A 23,715-nucleotide genomic window follows, 5' to 3' on the forward strand; every position below is an offset into this window, starting at 1 on the left:
TGCAAGATCATGGACTTTGAACAAAGCCACCCCTGACCGCCTGTTCTGTTAACTCACATCTTTGTCTGCTTGTTCCCCATGTTGGTGCCAAGTAGTCGCCTTCAGCTCAGGTACGGTTTTTTTCAGTTTAGGCAGAGGCCTGGCTGGTCTGTTGCCAAAGGCAGATGTTTATGTTAAAGAACATGCCTGAGATGTAGGCAACCAAACCCCTGTGTACTCAGAATTATCCCAGCAACCATCGGCCACACTCTGCAAATAGCTGAGACTTCCTGGGGTAAGAACCACTTTTTTGTGGTTTCTTTCTTTGCAAGTTCCCTCGTGCTACGTTTCCAATGAAAGAATCCGAGCGCCTCTGCTAGAATCATAGAATCATTTAGGTTGGGAAAAAGTCCATGAGACCATCGAGTCCAACCGTAGAAGAAGTTGTAGGAGCTTCCACTCTCCTGTTGAGTGCTCCAGTCAATGAAGAAAGCACCTAGGTATTTGCAAGGGCAGCAGCCTTTCTTCCACCTATACAAATGACGAAGACAATGTACTCTACATCCCACCACTTTGTGTGGGATGAATTCCCGAACGGCTCTATCTGACCCCACACATATAACCCTACTCCAGCTCTGTAGGTGCAGGGTGGACCCCAGTTGCCATAGATCTGGTGTCCTGGCCAATTTGGTCCACGTTAGCCTTAGATCCCTATGCCCAGCTGTCTCATTAAGGGTGGTGGGGCGGGTGCTGTAAGGACACCAGCCAGAAAGAGGTGAAACTGTGAGAGCTGTGGAGACTCCACCTAGTCTTTGGCTTTAACTACTAGTGCCCAGGTGTGCAAACAGGGAGCTCTTACGTAGAAATGGCAGTCACCTGTAGCCTTTAAGCTTCTCAAAAAAGGATCTAGAGGTTGGAGAACTGCAACTGTGGGTGTAGCACCTAATCCCTTTGTTCATGGAGTTCTGCTGACAGCTCTGATACTGATTCAGTCATCAGTGGTCGTCTTACCCAACCTCGCTGAGACTGGCTTCTTTCAGCACTTAATAAACTGGAGATGGTAATTAGATGAATACAACCTTGTTAAATTAACTAATGCTTGTACATCCCGTAGGTGTAATATGAAGATATAAAGGCACGACATCTTGCTGATTCCCATGTTGGGTTGAAAAGATCTTTCTAATCTTCTATGGCTGGTGGGAGAAAATTGATATTGATAGCCGAGGTAGGTGTTTGTGGCTGAGCAGGTATGCTGCGTGTCTTGGGGTTTTTTTTGTTTTTGTTTTTGTTTTTTTTTCCCTAATGCTTGTAAGGCAAATCGTGTCATTAACTTCACACGCCGATTTTATAACTCCGTTTCTATCTTCAACGTTCTTCCCGACTATTTAAAACCCCGAGGTGAATTGTGCTTTATGCTGGAGAGCGAGGGAGGTGTAATAACCTTGGAGGACACCCCAGGGACCACCTGCCCTTGTTCTCCGTCATGGATTTCGAAAGCTTCCCGTTCTCCTCCATCCCCGGCCGGCTCCTTCCACCTCCCGGGCGCGGGCAGGGGCTGCAGCCCAGCCCTCCCCCCGCCCCCCCGCCTGCCGCTGCTGCTCCCCTCCCTTGGCAGGCGGCGGCGGAGGGGGGGGACGAGGGCAGGGAGGGGGCTCGGCGAGGCGCTGAGGAGCCGCCGCCCCGGCCCTGGGGAGCCCGGAGGAGAGGAGCCCCGCCGGCCCGGTAAGGAGAGGAGCCCCGCGGGAGGGGACCCTCCGAGCCCCCCCCTCCGGGGGACCCTGCGGCAGGGCTGGCGGCGACAGGCTGCGCAGGGAGGGAGGGGGGCAGCCAAACCATCGCCTCGCCGGGGCCGTGCCGGCAGCGTTCGGGGACCGGGGAAGAACGGGCGGCCTGAGGCGGGGATGGGGACACCACACACACACACACACCGGGGCGAGAGGGGGGGGACCGGCGCGTCCTGCCGGGGGTGGCCCCGCTCCCCCCACCCGCGACGTGCCCGGCGGCTCCCGCCGCAGAGCCGCACCGCTGGCCGCTCGGGAACGGGGCCGGGAGAGGCGGCGTGAGCGGGTCCGCACCCCCGGGAGGGCGGGCAGCCCCATCCCCGGGCCGGCATCCGCATCCCCCGGTACGCGGAGCCGCAGCCGCTCGGTGCTGGAGGCGGCGGAGGGGAAGGCAAAGCAGAGGCGCTGCTCCTCCCTCCCCCGGCCGGATATATAGTATCAGACCCAGAGGGGGAGGAGAGGTTTGTAATTTTTTATTTTTTTTTTTTTCTTTCTATTTCTTTTTCCCTCCTCCTTTTCTTTGCCGGGAGTTGCTTGTGCGCTAGGGAAGGTGGGGGGCAGCGGTTTGGAGACGGGATTTGGTCGGGAAAGCGGTAATTGAAGGTAATAACCCGCTGAGGGACATTGGAGGGGAAGCAAAAAAAAAAAAAAAAAAAATTAAAAATGAGGGTGGGGGAGAGGAGAAGGAGGCGACGCTGTGGAGGGATGATGCCGAGGAAGGCGGCGGGGCCGGGCCGCTGGAGGGGAGGGGGGGGGCTCCGCCGGGATCGGGCCGGACCCCCCCAGCGCTGGGCGGTGCCCCGGGGGGAAGCTTCGGCTTCTCCTTGGGAGAGTTGGACCCGGGGTGCAGCCCCGTGAATGGGGAGAGGATGTGGTGAGCGGCTCCTGCTCGGTTTCGCAGCTCCGGGTAGGGGTAATCTTCAGTGCGGTGCTGTATAAAATAAATAAATAAATAAATAAAATAGGAAGATCTAATGTCATTTTAGGAGACGCTTGCAATTTTGTTTTTCCTGCTGTTAGACCCGTGCTTTTTTTTGTTGTCGTTGTTTTGTTTTGTTTGTTTTTTGGTTTTTTTTGTGTTTTTTTTTTTAATAAGAAGCGTAGTATTAGGCAGCAATAGAGCTTTAATAGTATGAGGAGAGCTCCTTATTCTGAGCCTTGGTGCTGTTTTCTGTCTCGACTGGGAAATTACTGGATACCCGACGCTGCCCACTCACCCACACAGCACCACCAAGATTCAACCCCAGTTTCGTTACAGGATCCTGTGAGGATAGCCTCGGTTTTCTAGAAACTAGAGACATGTGACCTTGTCTTGTCTTATACAGTCCTTTACGGTAATGTTGTTACTCAGAACAATTTGCTTTTACATGTTTGCCGCGGAGCCTTTTAAGGGCAAAACTAGACGGACGAGTAAGTAATGACAGACCATTATCTTGCAGTGGAAACAGTAAAACTAAATGGGATTTGCTTCACCCAGAAATACTGCACTCTAAATTCGGTGGAAAGACTAGTTTTGCATCTTCGCTTTACACTGAGAGTTTGCTGTCTCTGAAGGTCGTTATTAAGCTAGAAAAATGCACTCCAAAAATCCACATCTGCTCTAATCCTGGCTCACATGAATTTGTATTAAAATAAGTGTAAATTTGAACTATCAGGTGATCCCAAATGTATAATGAAATGCATGGCCTGTCAGAAGCTTTTCATACCGAATCTCACGTTGCTTTGGCACGTTACTTCAGAGTGTAACTTTTTGCATGTGCTGGCGTTCTGGGAACCTTTATCTCCACTTGATAAGAAGCTGATGGCAGTTCAGAGATCTGCTACTGGAGTTTTTCATTTGCATCTACTATATCAAAAGCATCATCACTTCCTGCTTACCTGTAATGTTCTTGAATAGGAAAGTTCAAGTTCTGTTCCTTACTGTATAATGTACTCATCTTCTCTTCAAAGTAACTAAATACTTTAAGAATTACACTGATAGTTGCTTTAGAGAAGTTGTAAAATGCCTGTTATAATGCGGTGCTTTAATCTCCGGATCTATTGTGTTCTCTCCCTCGGATAAACTATGGTTTTGTAGAAACCGGGTTTTAAAACATTTCCTCAGTGTTTTGGCGTGCTTGTCTAGGTTAGTCACCATAAACTTCAATACATAGGTGATAAGAATAGAATATTGGGGGGAGGGAAGAGATGCACTCACTCAGAGGTATCTGAATTAAACATGAAGTAATAGCAGATTTAGGCCAGCCTTTTACTTTATTTAGCCGATGTTCAAGGATGCATCTCATACTGTAACAAAGCTGCAAATTCCTCAGTTCTTGCCAGTCTGGGTTTCAATTCTAATCCCTATTAAGGCTTGTTTATATCAGTGGTGAGATAACGTAGTTTTAAAACATCTTGAAGACCATGTAAGAAAAGCCTGATCAAATAAAACCTGTAGCATGTCAGCTGGGCAATAAAGGATGAATCTGGAGACAGACTGCCAGAAAGGTAGTATGGAATGGCCTGTTAACAGAGGTACAGAGCTTGTGGCTCTGGTGAGGAGGCAGCTATGACTGAAAAACTTTCCGTGCTTTCCCCAAAGTCAGTTCAAATCTGACAGAGCTGGATCTTGGGGTGATGGATGGGTGGGTGGGGAGGTTGAGGAGGTGTGAGGGTGCTGGCAGGGAGAACATGAGTAATGACAGGGCAGAAGGAATATGCTAACATGGCCAAAGGCTTGAAGGCTGCCATTTGGTCTGCATGGTACAGTAGAGGAACACAAATGAGTGGCCAGTGTCTTCAGAAATCTCTCAAATACTGATGATTTCAGTGGCAGAGTGTAGATCCTTGATCCAAGGGAACAGTCTCCAGCATTAGATTGTCACTGTAAAAAAATTTTTCAATTTATTTTCCTCACGTTCCACGTAGGAAGCTCCCAATTCCGATCAACTTGCCAGTTTGTTTTTTTTTTCCCCAGTGACAAGTAATTTTGATCTATACAAGGGACAGATCAAGTAAATTGAAGGCATAGGGAAGGAGAAAAAAAGTACATTTTGAAATGGGAAAGGGAGGAGAGACACACACACACACCCTTTTTTTTTTTTTTTTTTGTGATACCACAGATTTGAGTAGTTCAGAGAAGCTGAAGGGCAGTGGAGAGTAACTCAGTGGGATTGGGGACAACGCTGGTTGGTTGATTGCCGACTGATGAGTGCTCAACTCATCTGGGGACTATTGCTTATCTTATATATGGTTTAGTTTTGCTGTGTTTGCAGGGAAATTCGGGGGATAATTACTGCAGGGGATAATGTTAGCATTATTTCTATTAAAAATTATAGCATTCTTATTCCCTAAGGGTCCTGGGTCTCCAAAGGAGGCTTAAGAAATGAAAATTTCAATACTGTAACGCTGTCCAATGAGATTAACATTATCTAAGTTATTAGTGGTAGGTCATGGGAAGAGTTAGGCATCTCCAGACGTGCCTAGAAATAAGTATCACCTGAAGCATGCTCACTTCTCTGGCTTGACAAGCTATTACACAAAGGCAGTCCTTGTCTGGGAGCTGGTCACTTGTATTAATGTGAAGCCATGCTGAAGCTAACCAAAATTTGCCCCTCCACAAGGCAAAGGGTGCGGTTCAGCAATTATTTTAATTTGCCATAAACTGGCTCCTTCCAAAGGGTCAGCCTGCCTGCCTCACCTCTGGCTACACATTCTTGATCTCTCTCTTGTGCTGGCACTATTACTTGTGGCCAAATGCAAATCTGCTCTTGTTCTTGCTGTTGGCCTGGTTTTCAGTTGGATGGGTTCCTGGATCTGACTCAATGCATGACTAAAATGCACCGAGAAGTCTGCAGAGACGTGCACTTGGGGGAAGAGCAAGCTGATCCTCATTGCACTCTGTAGGCGTCCCATTTGAACCAGATTAAAATGATGATGGATCTAACGAGCTTGTTCAGTGCTGTGTTAACACTTCTGCATGGCTTCCAGACTGCCTTGTACCTGGCCAGTTTAGAGTGAGAAGAGCTCTGAATTTAGGTTTGGGGTCAGTTCTGCCACTCACCTGATTTATATCCTCACCACCACTCCTGTTGCTTCTAAGCCTGCTTATCCTGTATTTAAACTGCAGACTACTTCAGCTACAGTCTCTCCTTTTTTACTCTGTGTTTACACATGGCCTGTGTTGATAAAGCCCAGGTTTGTGGCGTGAGTTCTTTGTTCTCATGATGATATCAACAGCAATATTTCTCGGCATGGGATGGTCGGGGCCATGGGGAGCTGTCACAGGGGAGTATTTCCCTAGTTCTCTCTTGTGAGGTCTCCAGGACTTCTGTGAATCAAGCTCCATGGGCTGCTGTGTAGTGCCACCATGGGGTCCTGTGCACTTAGAGCATCTCAGCCCTCTTTATAGGTGGCCATGTCTGGCAAAAGTTCATTTTCATTTGTTATCACAGCAAAGAGTATCCTACAGTGGATGCTTTGTCTTTTATTATATTTTTTCCATTCAATTTCTGAGAGAATCACATAATCATCTGGGTTGGAGAAGACGTTGAAGATCATCTATTCCAACCATGACCCTCCCCCTGACCGTTCCCAACTCCCCCAGATCCCTCAGCGCTGGCTCAGCCCGACTCTTCAACCCCTCCAGGGATCCCGGGGACTCCCCCCTGCCCTGGGCAGCCCATTCCAACGCCCAACAGCCCCTTCTGCACAGAAATCCTTCCTCAGAGCCAGCCTGACCCTGCCCTGGGCAGCTTGAGGCCATTCCCTCTCATCCTACTGCTTGTTAGCCTATATGGTAAGCCTGTAACTCATTTTTTAAACGCCATCTGAGGTAGATGTTTTTTCTGTTGTGTTTTGATTCTTTTTTTTTTTTTTTTCAAGTACTCGTCTAAATAATGCTTTCAGGCTTTCTTTAGAAAATGTAGTTGTCTTTGGGTGATATACAGTGTTAAAATTACAGCTAATTAGGTCTTTACACAGTAAAATAGTCAACAGTAGGATTCTGTGTGTAGGCATATAATTAATGTTCTATTGGTAATTACTGGAAACTGGAAACCCCCCCTCCCCAAATCTCTGGCTACATTTGTTTTTGTTAAAGCATGAGGTATATTGAAGGTTTGGCAAAAATACCTGTAATTCGACTACAATTGTGTTCAGTTCTAAGCTTATATTAGCTGTCTTTTGCAGGAGTTGTTTGTACATGAGTTTCTCTTTGTGTGTACCTATGCTTAAGCAGTTTAAAGTGACTGGAAATTGTGCAGGGCTCTGTTCTTCCACCCATGCTCACAGAAAAAGATACCTTGTGCCACAAAAATACACCACTGTGTTTAACTTCAATGTTTTCTCCTTCCTGAAAGTAATTGTGGAGCAGCTGTGCCCATGAGAGATGCGTATTGTAGGTTTTCCTCACACTTCATTTCATTTTTAACCTGTTATGCCAGTATCCATCACCTGTATCTGCTTTGAGAAGCAGTAAGTTGTCCTGTGGGGTTAACAGCACAAACACAAGATTTAATGGCTGCTTAATGCATGCAAGAATGACAGGACTGGTCACAAACCTGGATGCTTAAAATTAAATTTCTAAAGCTGTCTTTCAGCCTTGCCTTATCCAAGACCAGATCCAGGTTTTATTGTGCCCAAAGGTGAGAAGCAATTTTACCATGGGGTGTTCTCTGGAAACTAATGTAAAGTTTTGATTCCAGATTTGAATGGCTTGTGTCCACCTCTATAGCAAACTCAGTTTTCACTGCTGTTTCTGCCATGCTGCATGAAATTGGGGCCAGCTGGATTGACAGCTCGTTTTATTTGTTCTGCCTTCCAGAAAGCAACTATAAACCCCATTGATTGAAAGAAATAAAGGTTCCCTGATTTCATGTAAAGAAGGTGGATTTATTTTGCTGTAGATGGTTCAGGAGGGCCTTTTCTTATTCAGGGGGTGCTGAATGTAAATACACTGTACTGTTACAAACCTCTCTAGAATATTCCTTCAGAAGCTACCTTGATACTGTGAGTGAAATTATGAAAATGTAAATTGATTTTGTGAACAATGCTATAGATGAACAATAAGGAAAAGATTCTACAAAGCTATACATTTATACTGCTTATAGAAATGGCAAACAAGAATAAGTATTCTGTTGACACGGGGTCAATCAGACCTGTTTCTGAGTAAAATCTGAAAAGCAGAGATGCTGTGTAGAAAAAGTACCGGCCCTTTTCAGGAATGTAATTCCTACAATGCACCTTAGTAAATCCTAAAGTGAGATTCTTAATTTATTCACAAAATGTTTGGGTATAACAGAGCACAGCAGTCTCCTAAAAGGTTCTTTGAGACGGGTGTACCATGGAGTTAACAATGGGCTATACAGATGGGTTTGATAGTAGCCAGAGGTGGCACCATTTAGTGATTCACTGGTGGTATATGAAATTGCCTGAGTCATCTTTATAGGTGTACTGTGATATCTCAAAAGAGAGTTACAACTGACTTTAAGTAGTGGTGTGCTGCAGCAGATGCAGTGTGCAGAAAACGGCAGCCTGAAGCTTAGCACTGTTTTCTCGTTAGTAGTGGGGCTTTGCTCCCTAAGCACAAGTTACGGTAACTTGGAGGAGGTTGTAGCTGCAGGAGTTGGCACTGTTTTGGCCTAACACGTAAAACTCATTTGGAAATATACTTTTCTGTTACTGCTCTTGTTGACATATGGTTTGGAGGTTTTTTTGCCTGTTCTCTCCGTTTTGAGAAATAATGTGAATATATGCTCTCTGAGCTCTGCTCCCCATTGCAGTATCTCTCTTTGACTAATGATACAAAGTTATTCACCATTCCTGAAAGTTTCACAGAATCATCACGGTTGGAAAGGACCTTGAAGATCCTCCAGTCCAACCATTAATCTAACACTGACCGTTCCCAACTCCCCCAGATCCCTCAGCGCTGGCTCAGCCCGACTCTTCAACCCCTTCAGGGATCCCGGGGACTCCCCCCTGCCCTGGGCAGCCCATTCCAACGCCCAACAGCCCCTTCTGCACAGAAATCCTTCCTCAGAGCCAGCCTGACCCTGCCCTGGGCAGCTTGAGGCCATTCCCTCGGGGCCTGGCGCTGGCTCCTTGGCTCCAGAGGCTCATCCCCCCTCTCTGCCCCCTCCTGGCAGGGAGTTGCAGAGGGCCAGGAGGTCTCCCCTCAGCCTCCTCTTCTCCAGACTGAACCCCCCCAGTTCCCCCAGCCGCTCCCCAGCAGACCTGTGCTCCAGACCCTGCCCCAGCTCCGTTGCCCTTCTCTGGCCACGCTCGAGTCATTCAATGGCCTTTTTGGGGTGAGGGGCCCAAAACTGAACCCACTCATCGAGGTGTGGCCTCCCCAGTGCCGAGCCCAGGGCTCAGATCCCTTCCCTGTCCCTGCTGGCCACGCTAGTGCTGATAGAAGCCGGGATGCCCTTGGCCTTCTTGGCCACCTGGGCACACTGCTGGCTTTGGTTGGTTGGTTGGTTTGAAGCATCTGAGATGGCTCCTTTATCACCAGGGCCTTCAGAAACAAGACAGTCCTTTCAGCAGAGATCTGTACTGGAAGGCAGGTGCTTGTGCCTGGGTTCAGCACTGGCGCATTCAGTGATGCTTGCTCTTAGATACCCTCCACTGGTGTGGTCAGAAGTAATGTGTTCAGAAGCAACCCCCAGAAGCCAAGTGGTCGTGATCTGTCATGAAGAACTGTAGTGCTAGACTGCCAAAGCCAGGATCCCTGCCCACTCTCTTCCTGGTTGGCTCCAGCTAACACGGGGGTGGTTTTGTGGCTCCTGTCAGATGAGCACCTGGCTGGTTAGCCAGTGTCGGTGGCTTGCAATGGTCTGGGCTTCTGCAGCGAGGCAGGAGCAGTTTGGAGCTGGGATGAAGAACGTGAGTGAGCGAGCTTTGCTGGTCCTACCCGAGCTTTGTGACAGCCAGTGAGGTCAGCTGCTGCTGGCTTTCTCAAGTGAGGCAAGGGAAGAAGAGGAGGGGAACCGCTTTCTCTGCCAGTATCCTGCAGAGCTGCTAGGACAGTGGAGCCAGAGACTGCCACAAATCTTTTCAAAACCATCTGCTTTTACCACCTGTCATTGCTTTTTCACAAACACGCAGTCTTACTGGGCATTAGTATTAAAAATCTTTCTCCTTAATAGAAAAATAAATAGGTTTCTTCTGAAATTCCTCCATTATATACCCATAGCTCAAGTACAGGACTATAGAAGTGCTCTATTGTGAGGGAGAAGGGGGGAGAGAGAAAGGGAAAAGGACTTTCCTGCCCAATGTAAAACACTTTCCGATGTTGTACACACTCACAGTGCTGTCAATGGGACTTATTTTTGTTATCAGCTGGTCTGAAATGGATGGCATGATTCTGTTTAAACCTAATTTTAAGGACAATTTTGAGGGTGAAATTTTGTTATAGAATGAGCCCTTAGCAAAACTTCTATCGCATTCACTGTCATCAGCTTATTCATTGCTTTTAGCTTTAAGTCAAGGGGAACGTCGCAGACCAGGACTGCTTCTAGATTTCCTTTGGCTATTGCATTGAATGTCATTGCTGTAAAGCACCCAACTCCTTTGTTGGACAAAAAATTTGTGAAGAGACTGAGACTGTTGGTCCCCAGGCCATTAATAAGACACCCGAACTCTTATATATTCACATTTCTAAATTGAATGTGACAGACAGAATTATACCCTTAGTTAACCCTCGCTTCATATCACTGCAACCTCAGTGCTTTACTTCTTTCCAATCCTGCAGACTGCACAGAAACAATCTGCTTGCTTCTCTGACAAAAGCTCTGTTTATGCAGACCTGGAGCTCTCTCTGATAGTCATGTAGTCTCACATTACATGCAGTAAATTCTACTCTGTTCCTGCAGCTGGTACTTCTCAGCCTAGCTCTTTACGTGCCCTGTGATCCTTTCTCCAGTAATGTGTGTTATTGCTTTGATGTGGTTCTGCTTGTGCTTCCCTATGGAGCCCTTCAGTTTGCCATCTGCGGGAAAAAATGAAATCCCAGATCAACACGTTACAGATATTGAATGTCTTCTTCTGGTGACCTCCTTCAAGCCCCCACTGCTGCTATCTGTATTGGATATTCCAGAGAAAAGTGGCTAAGCTAATACGTTCCTAGTACAGAATGAAATGTCAGTGATCCCCTCTGCACTTTTTTTTGTGCCTTTGTTTGCATCTGAAATAAACTTGATGATGCTGTAATAGAGAGGAGAGGGCAAGGAGCTCAGAGGTAGCGGGGTGTTTATGCCATGCTCTGTTGTATGTATCAAAACAGTCATCGAATCTTGTACCCAGATGCCGTAGTGAAACCAGTCGACTCAGTGTAGTTTTGATTTTTCTTCATTCTTATGTTTATGTTCAGTGACCGCTGCCTTGTCCTGTCTATCCTCAAAGCAGCCCATGGGTTTCTCCTACACTTGAATTCAAGGTTTCAGGGCATCCTAAATGATACATTGGTTTCATGGGAAATGTTGGATCTTGATGAAATTCTCAGTTAATATTTTTTCATCTCCCCTATTTCCTAATCACCGTGTTGTCTCCCAGGCATTTTGTTTTGTTCCTTTGCCTAGTTCTGCCATCACTAAGCTGACAGAGGAAATCAGGAGTCTGTGTCCTTAAAGACTGATTTCATGCCCGAGATGTATCACTTCACCTTAATTTTGGCCTATTGCTAACCCTTCATGACTGTGTAGCATCAGGCAAGCTGCTAGCTGTGTGTTAATCCCTGTGGCTCAGCAAAGAATTTAACCAATCTCCACCACGTTCTGAAGCTGTCTTGTATTTATGCTAAAGTGAGTGATTTACAGGCACCTGGGTCAAATCCTACGTGCTGCTGTTTGTTATAGGTCCAAGTCAGTTGAAAAGAAGATGTTCGGTTCCTGCTCCACACATGGGGCATCCAGTGTTTTGGTCTATCATTTTTTCCTGCTTGAATGTTTGTATCAGACCACATACAACTGAGATGCTGGCAGTTTATCTGCAGAGTAATGCTGAATTCTCTACTAATGGAAAGTCTATCGCTTTGGCTGGCTCAAGGGTTTTCAAGAACTGACTAGGCATTTCTTACTGCTGACGAACTTGTCCATGGAGAATTTCAAACAAGCAAGTCAGAAATCAGATGAAACCATATTTTTCCAAGATATGCTAACACCCCATATTTAAAGATGAGATCTCTGGATTCTACCAACAGAGTAATAATGTTGAACCAACCACATATGCAAAACTAAACTCTGACCTGGCAGCAGGTCAGTCACGGTGTACAGCATTAGCTGCTCATACTACACCACTTGGAGGGGGGTGTCTTACTTCTCAGGTCCCTCTCGGAAACCTTTTGCCTGTTAATGTTACATTTACTGCAGCTTTGGTTTTCAAGTGATAAATGGTTGGTAGTTCAATAGCCACCTTTCTGCTGGTGAATCATAAACAGACTGAAGTTGCATTAATACTGAACACGCTTCTGTTGTCTTTTCTGAAGGGCTGGATTTTCCCCCAGACCAGGATGGTGACATACGTAGGAAGACAGGTTGCTTTGTGACTGCCTCTGCTTTGCTCTTGAAATTAAATGATTTTAAACTTCCAGTCTTAAAGGTTATAGTCTGGCATGTCTAACTATCGGTATTGCACCTTAAAAATTGGATAGTTGTGTTGAAAAATGAAAAAATTATATGCAGTGCCAGAGTTTCCATTGCTGCCCATAGGTTGCGTCCTTGAAGATGTGGAAGTTTTTGCCTTCTGAAGCAACAAAATCTGCATTTATCAAAACCCAACTACTCTACTTGTCACTAACATTTAATTTCCATGGCAACCTATGTAACTCTTCTGGGAGATGAAGTAAGGTGATCTGGAGCCCTTCACAGGAATTCGATTCTGAACTAAGATTCATGTGTTCAAAATGTTAAAACAGTCACAATACTCCAAAAGTAAAGCTCTCTTTCATTAAATGACTGGGTGCCTTCAAAGAGAGTAGTTCTCTTATTTTCCACATACGCCTACACCTAATGTGACTAATGTGATTGTGACTGCGAGCTCTTAAAGTGCTATACAAATAAAAAGTTGAATTATAGAAGTAGGTCTCCTAGCACTCCTAGATATATAGCAGGGGATTTGTATCTTGTCTTGTGGGTAACAAGAGTAAGTTAAGTTTATTATGTCTGGTAGTGGAAGTAATCAAGACATTCTTTTTCATGTGATGCATGCAAGTCCTTATATGTATTTTTACTCTAAACATTTTTTTTTTCTGGTGTGTTTTCTATATTTTCACTCTAGAGTAGCATTAGCAGCATTTAGTGCTTTGCTCCACGTAGCTTTGTATAAATATCACCCAGTACTGCTGACTCATAAGATAAAATGGGCACCTCCTTGCACTCTTTTTTTTTCCTCTTTTTTGTCTGTCTTTGAAATTCTTATCTGCTATGTTCAACCTTGTGTCCTGTCCGTGCAAAATAAAGTGCCCAAAATATCGTATCTGGGATAGTTTTAATCTAAACTGCTTATCATTGCCAGCAGCACTTCCTTTAAATTAAATATAGAATTTTCACTAGGGTGTCCCATAGGTAGTTGGGGTTTTATTCTGTACAGCACTGTGCAAAAATCTTACTAAACCAGAACTTCCCACTAGCACCAGGAGAGGTATTGTATCTATTTGACACTCATTTTGAGTGTTCAGGAAGGTTAAGGCCAGGAAAATACATTAAGGATGGCTATAATTCTGGGACAAAAAGGTCATACTTCATTGCTTTATCTTTTTTAAATGCCATGTTTTCCATACTTTATGGAAATTTATCTTCTTTTCTTTAAAAAGCAAATTCTGAAAGGATCTAATAAAATAAGGGAAAATATATCAGCTGTTTTCTTTGTCCTTCTATTCATAAATTGTAAATCTACAACTGTAAAATCCACTTTTTTGGACGTTTCATCTCTAATGTATTGCAAGTAGCTATCTGGTGTAGTGTTAGCAAGGGGACATATGTTCTGATGTCTTAGGATAAACATAAAAATTATATTAATATATCACTACCAGAACTGCATGATATGAGAACAAAATATGCTGGGCCACAGGTGAAGTTCAGGCTGGAGATACGGATTGTTAAATTGCTTGAAAATTGTGTGGCTATCTGGGTTTGAAGGGCAGTCTTTAATAGCTCAGTGTCTCATTAGAGACAACTAACAAGTGGCCTGTGAGGAACTGGGCCAGTAATGTTACATCTCTGTTAATTACCTAGATGGTGAGTCAGAATGCACCCTGAGAAAAGTCATAGATCATGTTAAATTGGCAAGAGAGAGAGTTTAATACACCAAATGGTAGAAATTCAATTCAGCTGGACCTTGAGAAACCCGAGCTTTGAGCCAACAGAAACCTCATAAAGTTCAGTGAAAATAATTGTGAAGTTCTGTGCCTGTGTAGATTAACTCCATGCAACAGTACGGGCTGGGAAACAACTGGCTGAACAGAACATCTGTGGGAAAGCAATGGGATATTATGGTTGCTGCCAAGTTGAAAATGAGCCAGTGATGCGTTTTCATTGCAAATAAGGCAAACAGCATAGTGATCTACATGAAAAGTGTGGCCAGCAGGTCAGGGGAAGTTAGTGTCCTCTTCAGCACTGTTGAGTACTGTGGTTTGCCAGTCAGTTTTGAGGTTTCTCAAAAGGACAAGGTTTTAAAAATGGAGCAAAGATACAAGAGAAGATGCAACAGAGGACTACTAAGGTGATTTGAGGCATGGGACCCGTAAACCACGAGGAGAGGTTGAGGGAGTTGGGCTGGTTTAGTCTGACCAAAAGGAGAGACTAAGGGCAATCTCATAGAATCTTGTAACTTCCTGAAGTGGGGTTGCGATGACTATGGAACTGAACATTTATTGGTGGCAGATCGTAAAAACAAGGGGCCACTGTCAAGTTGCAGCTTAAGGAGTTCAGATTGACCATTAGGGAAAATATTTTTCACCAGGGAGTAGCGTAGGACTTTTAACATGTCACCCAGAGAGGTGCTGGAGTCTTTCCTTGGAGGTTTTCAAGACTCAAGCTGGATCAGTCTGGGAATGAGCTCATCTAGCATGGGTAACAGTCCCTCTTCAGGGAGAGATTTGAACTGGTGATTGCAGAGGTCCCTTCCCACCAGCTTATCTGGGATTCTAACTTCAAAGAAGTTAGAGTCTGCCCAGGACAGCAGGGATGTGCAATGCGGAGGGAGAATTTTGTAAGGTTGTGACAATTGTATGGCCACAATGGTGGATCTGGAATGGTGGACAATGGAAGCCCCTTTTCTACAAAGATTTCCTCCCTACCATCAGGTTGAATTGTATCCATGTACAAGGCATCCTTAACTCTATACGATATCGTGTGGTTTTATATTGCTTAGCCACTTTCAAATTTTCTGCTCTTTTGACATGCCTTTGGGAAAACCACAATGTTCACGTGACTGTAGGAATCCAAGTAATTTGTATTTCAGTTGAATTGAGATTATTTATTAAGAATTACCTCTATTTTAGCTGTTCATTTTCTCTTCCTAGGTGAGCTAGGAGCTATAGGAATGTATAGAAATCTGTTGTTCAAACTGATTTGTCAAAAATAAGAGAGAGAGACGTGAGAAAATCAGCTGTTAGGGTCATAATAGATCTGTTTACACCGATCAGTGTTGAAGATTGTTTTAAGTTGAGTTGGTTCCTTCTTTTAAATCTGACTGTGATTGTGAGCACTGCAAGATTTAATTGAAGGAGACAACTCAGGGAAGGAGGAAAAAGTAGTCAACTAAAAGCCAGGATAATTGGGAGTATGATTTTATCAATAATCCAGGGTAGGAGTGGAGACAGACAGAATGGGGTCAACCTTTGCACAAGAAAGAAAGAAAGAAAGAAACACCCAAAGTCCCGATTCCCCTAGCCCGCAGCCAAAGTCCCGCTGCTGGAAGCCTGTGGATGGAATGTCACAGAGCGTCCCTGGGCACCAGTCCTTCTGTGGGGCTGGCCAGACAAAGGTATTGGAGTCAAATGTTGGCCACCCTTTGTAGTTCTCTGACTCCCAGATTAACCCCGATGCCAGCTGCATCAGGGGTAGGGCCATGCAAATGTTATCACGTCAGGGCTGATTCCAGTCCCAAACCAGTTTTATTTCTTTCACTTAATGCCTGAGCCAAGAAACCCTGCAGACCTGAGATTGCTGGGAGTCAGAGCAGTTCAAGGGATATCAAGTCTCACTGAGGTTGCTTGTGATTATGTGGAGAACAGGGGAAAAAAAAAAAAAAACAAAACAAAGCAACCCAAAACACTTTATGTTCTGAAATCAGGAGGAGTCGGTTTGGGAAAGCTTGTATTTAAACTCTTGACTTTAGATGATGTAAACTGATTAAAGGAACAACACTCAAGTAACTAAAACAAACAAAACCTTACTTAATGTGTGGTCATGGTTTTTCATTTCGTCGTTCAGTGTGTTTCTGTGAAATACTTTTCCAAACTATGCCTATGTAATTAAAGTGGGCATTGCTATTGATTTATTGTACCTTTTTCTGCTAGAGTGCTATGCCATAAAAAATAATGATATGTGGAAATAATGCTCTGAGTAGATGTGGATTTCCTTCCTATGGTTGGTATTGCTATAGCAACACTTCCCTCCAAACCATGACTGTAATTACAAACCTTGCTATTGATCTTATATATGGTAAATTATACCTGTATTTAGCAATGAACACCCTAATGTCAAATGAAATAAATACTTGCTTTTACTATTCATCCCCCACCAAACCTTGATTTTAATTTTAAAAAAATAATTTTTTTTTTTTTTTTTTAAATTTCCTTTGTCAGTTTTTCAGGAAGTCGTTGCTAGATGTGAACACAGTTTTTCACTCTCAGGATTTAATAAAATTTGTTGCAGCTTAGTATAAGCATCAGCATTAGTTGTGGCAGTTTGACAGGAAAGACTCATGGTAGGAATGTCTCTGCTGGATAAATTTTCACAAGAGTATAATTACAGTTGAGATCTCTGAGGAGGCAAATATTAAAAAAAGAAAATGATTTATAGGTGGAATATCTTGAAAATATATTTCAGAGAGAATATATTCCTGACAAACATTTCTTGTGTAAACTTGAATCTCATTATTCACGCAATAGGAGGATGTGTACGCTCATATTTGTTTTCAGTCCAGCAGGAGAAGCAGCAAACAGGGAGTAAGTGTGTGCACAAGAGTTGTCTAAATAGGGAGTGTGGGAAGCAAATCAGCACCAAGAGATTAGATTTGTTCTGGTCATCTTCACTGGGGCTTCCAGATGTTTTTATTTAGGCCTGGGCAGTGGTAACCTCGCTGAGAAATGTCTGTTTTCCTGCGGGCTTCAGCATTGCAGTGGCAATACAAGTAGTGCAATGAAACAACCCTCTCTGGAGATTGCATTGCTCAGCTTTTGGTTTCAGATGAACCGTGCCACAGTGGCGTGCTGGCTCCTGGGTGTGCTACCTCATCGTGGTGCCATGCTGATGTATCTCTCCAACCCCCGGGGCCAGTTCTTGCCCAAAAGCAGCTTTGCAGCTTTCCCCTGCAGTCTGAGCCAAGAGCTTTCTGCCAGCTGAGGCGTTTCCATACTACGAGGCATGAGAACGGGAGGGACGAGGGGCAAAATGTAGAAGATCTCCAGTTGTTTTGTATTGACCCACATGTCGTCAGTCTTTTGTGGGGACTAGTAAATTCAACCAGCAAAATTCAGGCTTTTGTCCAGTGTGGTCTGGGTCCTGGGGGCTTTAATAACTTGGGGCTATGTCTGGCTGTCATGGATGGAAATATTAATACGGTAATGATTTAGCAGCAAATCAAGATTTATTAATGACTAGCAGCAATTAATCATTAACCAACTTAAGGATTTAAAAAATAATCCAGTAAAATGCGTTATGATTAAAATAGCAGCTTTTCTACAGATTCACACTAACTTATTGTAAAGTATCCTAAATCAGTGTATATATATATATGTATTGATAAACACAAGTTGTACAAACATACAGACAAATGTATTTGGATTTAGTGAAATATTTATGCACCCACACTTGTGAAAACAACTGTATATACCTAAACAAATCGGTAGGTAGACAGTTGGGTGAAAGAGAAGCTAGCCCAAAGTTAAAATTTCCTTCTTCTTGAGTTTAGAGTAAACACAATGCATTGACATTCCTCAATAGGCAATAATTGAGACTCGAGGCGGTTGACTTTGCGTTGGCCCTTCGTTGGCTTTGACAGCAGATGGTACCTTGAGGATTTGATACTTGAGAGGTGTCCCAGCTCAGAGGAGATGCTGCTCACAGGCCCGCTGAGATCCAGGAGAGCCCAAAGGGTCTCACTTAGGGTTGCAATTTATAGAGTCCAAGATAATGGATTTCTGTCAGGTACTTTTCCACTCTGGCCCAACTCGAGTGATGAAATATTCTGGTGTTTCCCACCAGTTGTGCAAGCCCAGAACTTGCTGGATGTGTGGTTCTTTTACCACACTCCCTTGGCCACGTCCCAGGTACAGATGTACCGGGCTGTCAGGAGGTGATGCACTGTTATTACTGCTCCCGAGTGGTAGGGAGAGCAGGAGCCAGGCACATCAAGGGGGTACCTCAACACTCTGGTCCACTGACATTCTCAATCCACACCACCCTGAGTTGGTATGTGGCCCAGAAGGGGGATTGGAATCACACCAAGCACCCAGCAAGGCAGCGGGAGGGAATTGCACCACTGCACTGGGCTGGCACTGCATCCAAACAAGCGTCTTTCAGTAAGTCAGAGCTGGGAGCAGCTCAGTCACTTCAGCAGGTGTCAGCCTGCCTTTGGATGGGTTTACTAGTTCATCTGTGCTGCCTCTCCTGCTGTTTGGGTGGCTGCACTGTTGTCCCTAATATGTCTTTTACCTATAGTCTTGGATATGCTGCCTAAAAGTGAACTGTATTTGATGGGAGCCAGTGAATCTGAATCTCATTGTTAGACTACGTGTATAAACCCCCAAGCCCCTAGAAATTAGAATATATAAACCTCATTCTGATTAAACCCCATCCATTACGCAAGAGCATTTATGAAAAGAACTTAAAAAACACACAGTGACAGCAGCTAAGGTAAGAGTGCATGTAATCACCATTTAACCTTGAAGCTGAGGGGTCATTGTTATGAAAACAAAAGCATAAACCTGTTTTAATTCCTTGGGTATGACCTGTTGTTTCTTCAACCTCTGAGCAGCCCAGCCGGTAAATCCCAGTTGGGTTTGCAGTCATGAGTGACAGGCACATAGCTTTCAAACAAATTGTAACTTCACCTGTATTTTATGTTCCTGTTTGTCTTGTAATATATGGCTTGTTAGTTTGGGCTGGTTTAATATCCACTTTGTGCTTAGACTTTGGACTGGGTTTTATTTGAAAGATTCAAGGCTCTTAAGCTGGGATGTGGATACAGTTTACTGAAGGACCTTTGTCTACATAGTAAAGGTAAGGACAAGTGTTCCTGGGCCCCTTGTAAAAAAAAAGTGACAGTTAATATGATCCCAGGGCACCACCCCACCTCTTTCCAACAAGTTACTGAGAGCACACTCATCTAAACCCTCAGGCTGTAACTCAGTTGCTCCTCTCCTGAAAATGCCCCTGCAGAAGAGCCCCAGTAATAACTCTCCCGATGTGCCTTAGTGTCTTAGTCCATAACAAAAAAAAAAAAAAAAAAAAGCGACTGTTGTTATGCCATAAAAACATGTAGAGCAGAAGTAAAACCACTTGTGTCTCAGGAGGGAAGGAGAAGGAGTGCAGCATGCGGTTAATGCTTTATCATCAGGGAACATCACATTTCACAGATGTTTTCTGGAACCTGAAAATGTTTAAAACGAAGCTGGTTGCTGTGTGATTAGCGGCAGCACCGTATGGACATCTGAGAGTCATCAGAAACACACCAATGTCTCTAGGTCTTTTAGTTAAGCTGGTTGCAAGCTGGTTATCACAGGAGTCTGCACAGACTTTATATATATATATATATATATATATATATAATAAGCATACAGCCTGCTCCATATGTGGAACACTCTTCATAAAGGAAATTTTATATAAACACCAGTATGTGGTTACAAAGTATAATGCAGCATTTGTAAGCAAAACTTCGTGTGGGCAAAAGCATACCTGAAAGTAGGTCCTGAAGGCAGTGAACCACGTATCACACAGGTCTGTCAAGTCTTGTGCTTTATGTGTAAGACTCAGTCCATTGGTCTCTCCTCTGGGAAATTCAGTGTTTGTGGATGGCTATAACTGATGGCGAGAGTTGGTGGAATTGGAGAGGCATTATTACATGGGATTGTGCTGCAAGCCGGGTTTTGCCTCCCAGCAAAGCCTACCAGTGTGCTGCTGGGCACTGGATGGTCACATTCTTCACGATCTGAAAGCAACGCATGCACCACAGGACCCTGATGTATCACAGAATCACATTTAGGTTGGAAAAAACCTTAAAGATCACCTAGTCCAGCCATTAACCTCACCCTGACCATTCCCAACTCCACCAGACCTCTCAGCGCTGGCTCAGCCCGACTCTTCAACCCCTCCAGGGATCCCGGGGACTCCCCCCTGCCCTGGGCAGCCCATTCCAACGCCCAACAGCCCCTTCTGCACAGAAATCCTTCCTCAGAGCCAGCCTGACCCTGCCCTGGGCAGCTTGAGGCCATTCCCTCGGGGCCTGGCGCTGGGGCCTTGGCTCCAGAGACTCATCCCCCCTCTCTGCCCCCTCCTGGCAGGGAGTTGCAGAGGGCCAGGAGGTCTCCCCTCAGCCTCCTCTTCTCCAGACTGAACCCCCCCAGTTCCCCCAGCCGCTCCCCAGCAGACCTGTGCTCCAGACCCTGCCCCAGCTCCGTTGCCCTTCTCTGGCCACGCTCGAGTCATTCAATGGCCTTTTTGGGGTGAGGGGCCCACAACACATCTTTTCTCTATGCTAGTGCAGAGTCTGTCTTTCACATTGGTGTTGGAATAACCTGGATCACCTCATGTAATATGTTGTTATTCATTTTAGGAGTAATAGGTTAGATCTGCAGTGGAAGTTCAGCAGAGTGAATGATTTGCATTGGTTTATGGTAGCAGAAGATTTTTTGTTTACTTTTTTTCGTGTGGCTTAAAAAAAGAGTTTAAGAAAACTACAGTTGCAGAGAACTTGATAACCAGGCTACAGAAATCTTTCTTGTGCAACAGTGCAGGATGATTTAGGGAAACAAGCAAGTGTCAATGTTTGTTCTGATTTCCTACTAGAGAATACAATATTTCTAACTTTAATATCATGACTATAGCAATGTTCTTTCTAAGCCTTTAGTTCATACTTCAAAAGATAGGGCTGTATATGTAACTTCTGCTCTGCTCGCCGCATTTCTTGCTCATGAATTCTGACCTTGTCAAGCGGATTGTTTTCATAACTGCTAAGCAACAGCAAAAATCCAAACCGCAGAGCTTTATTAGACCAGCAATCTGTGTTTCTGTGGCCTCCTACCACGAAATGGAGTCAGTCTGCACACCGCAAGTGCAATGAACTGCAGAAACACTATTTGGCAAAGTTTGATGGCAAAACTTCCATTGATTTTCTTTGTTATACTGTCTTATTAAATCTCCTAACTGTGAAGTCAGTCGGCTTGGTTTTATGAGCCAGAATAATTCAAAAGCTCAGTAAAGGGAGTGTATTTTTCTACCTGGTAGTTAAATGGATGGATTTGGAGCCTCAAAACCACCATACATTTCCTCAAAATGCTGGTAGGTAATAGCTCCTGTACGCTGCAGACTGGAAGGGAAATGCATTATAGTACTGGATGAGACTTTATTAAGTGACCCAAGTTTTCATTCAGGTATTAAACTTGCCAACTGTCGTAGTTCAGGGGCTTTTAAAGTTGTTGAAAATGCTTCATTTCCTAGCTTAAAGAAGTGTATCAAATGCTGCGTAAATACAACTGGGCAGTGAACTGTCACTTTTCTTTTTAAATTTGTCCACTGTAAATTTAGCTTTGTTTAATGAAGCCTGTAAACTGAGAAGATGAGTTGGGAGCACATAACCTTGGAACCCTTCCTCTGTGGCAAAACAGACATTTTGATTTATCTTCAGGGTGATTCTTCTTGGTTTCTGTTATCCTCAAGGGGAATTACTTTTGCCAGGCTTGGCTATTCAGGAAACATAAATCATGTCCTCAAAACGCATGAGAAAGTAGCGAATAAGAAAACAATAGGACAAATGAGCAAATCTATTTGAATTCATGATCTTTAGTCTTCTGACTGCGGTAATTGAGTCTGTAAAAGCGGAATTCACATGTAATCAGTGAGTCCAGGAACTGGCTATTCAACAAAAATGCTACTGCAAGGATTGTTCTGGTATTGCTAAGGACGGGAATATTATAATATGGGCATGGTCTGTAACACATACTCTGCTATAGATAAAAACAGTATGTGTTGTGTTAGGTGATGTCTACTGGTTCTTAAATATAGTGCAGCTTTCTCCATGCATAAGCTGGCAATTCGTTTTGCTTATAAGTAAGGCGTAGTTTGTTTTGTTTTGGTTTTTTTATTTCATTGACAGAAGTCGTCACTGAAATCATGTAACAATTAATTTATTCCAAAAATTGTTATGCTACGGGTACAAAACTTGCCAGAAAATGTAGCTTATTTTGTCTTCTGGGTTATTCTTGGTACAAAATACAATCACAGCTGACCCAAGAAAATCATGACAAGGGACAGCTGAACTCTGCATAGTTTTCATTTTGATCTTCTTGGTTTGATTTAGGGAAACTTAAGCACCTTGTTTCCTTTGAGCACAGTGTACTTTCCCTTGTTAGTGTTAGCTCAGTGCTAGTGCTATAAATAACACTGAATTCTTGGTGGTATGCAAGTGCTCTTTTGCACCCTAGACTTTGGTTTCTTATATGTCAGAAGCCGAAAGGGATGAGAAGAGCTAGTTGCCAACTGTTTCATGTATGAGCAAGAATCTTAATTTACTAGTCTTCTTACAAGCCCTTGCTTTCCTCAGTTTTCATTTTGAGCTTGTCTTTTGAACATTGCCAAGGATAGAAAGGGAAATTTAACAAGTTTTACTCAGCCTCATGTGACAATCATCTGCAGACTTCAGATTTAAGAAGTATAGGTCTGAACACCTTTTAGCTAATTTGGTCTAGGCAGTTAACATTTCAAAGCAGATTAACTTTATGTGGCTTCCAGTCCAAGATTGTAGGCATTGTGCAATTTTATTTTCTTATAAACACCATTTAGCTGCTGCTGATTTAATCTTAATTAATTTTACAGCTCCTAGAATAATGTGTTTCCACAGAGTCATGGTGAACTTGGAAGTTAAGATCTAGCAATCCTATATGGAAGCATCTCCTGAGTAGTTTGTTGGTGGGGTTTTTTTTGTTTGGTTTTTTTTTTTCTTGAGAAGGAAATGCTTATTGTCCCTGTTCCAAGAACTTCCACATCTGATATTTAGTGTTTTGATTTACAAAACAATTTATTTGCATTTTCTTTTTCATTAAAAAAAAGTCATTGAGTGTAATGGCTTATACTTGCAAATTTGTACTGGCATGCAGTGATGTAATCTTTGTTTTGACTATTTGCCACAGTCTAAGTGAAATAAAATGTTTTGGAACATCTTGATTTTGCTGTCTGACAAGTTTCCTCCAAGAGAAAGCAGAAGTGCATCCATCAGCAGGAAAAAAAAGGTCTAAAGGGGGGAATGCACAACAGCAACCATTTAGAGTGTCAGTGTTGTTCTTTTCATGCAGACTCATGCAGGTACTCGTGGTCTGTATCTGATTGTGAAGAGCAAAGATGCTGAAGTTCATTCAAAGTGCAAATTATCATAGGAGTTGAAGACAGCATTCTGTTTCATTTATTAATATTTTATGTTTAAGCATCTTGGGCTTTTGAATATTCTGTGTCTTCTCTCCGCACCTGTGATTCATATTCATGTAAAATCTTATTGTTTAAACAGGTACATATAATTCTAAATCTCTTGGAAGGGATAACCT

At 43.8% G+C, this 23,715-nt stretch overlaps 1 protein-coding gene across 4 annotated transcripts in view; it reads left to right on the forward strand.

Moving 5' to 3' along the window:
- Positions 1-953: 953 nt before the first annotated feature.
- The window catches only part of FAR2 (fatty acyl-CoA reductase 2), a 154,272-nt gene continuing 131,510 nt past the window's right edge, over positions 954-23,715 (forward strand). The window contains exon 1 of one of the 4 annotated variants that reach the window (XM_074901816.1): positions 954-1,204. The gene's annotated coding sequence lies outside the window, so the exon portion shown is untranslated. Of the gene's footprint in view, positions 1,205-1,541; positions 1,702-1,972; positions 2,222-2,282; positions 2,364-23,715 lie in introns of those variants that run through there. The other 3 variants (XM_074901815.1, XM_074901818.1, XM_074901817.1) reach the window with 3 other exon arrangements.

Source organism: Athene noctua, chromosome 3, assembly GCF_965140245.1.
Source record: "Athene noctua chromosome 3, bAthNoc1.hap1.1, whole genome shotgun sequence".
Lineage (NCBI taxonomy): Eukaryota > Metazoa > Chordata > Aves > Strigiformes > Strigidae > Athene > Athene noctua.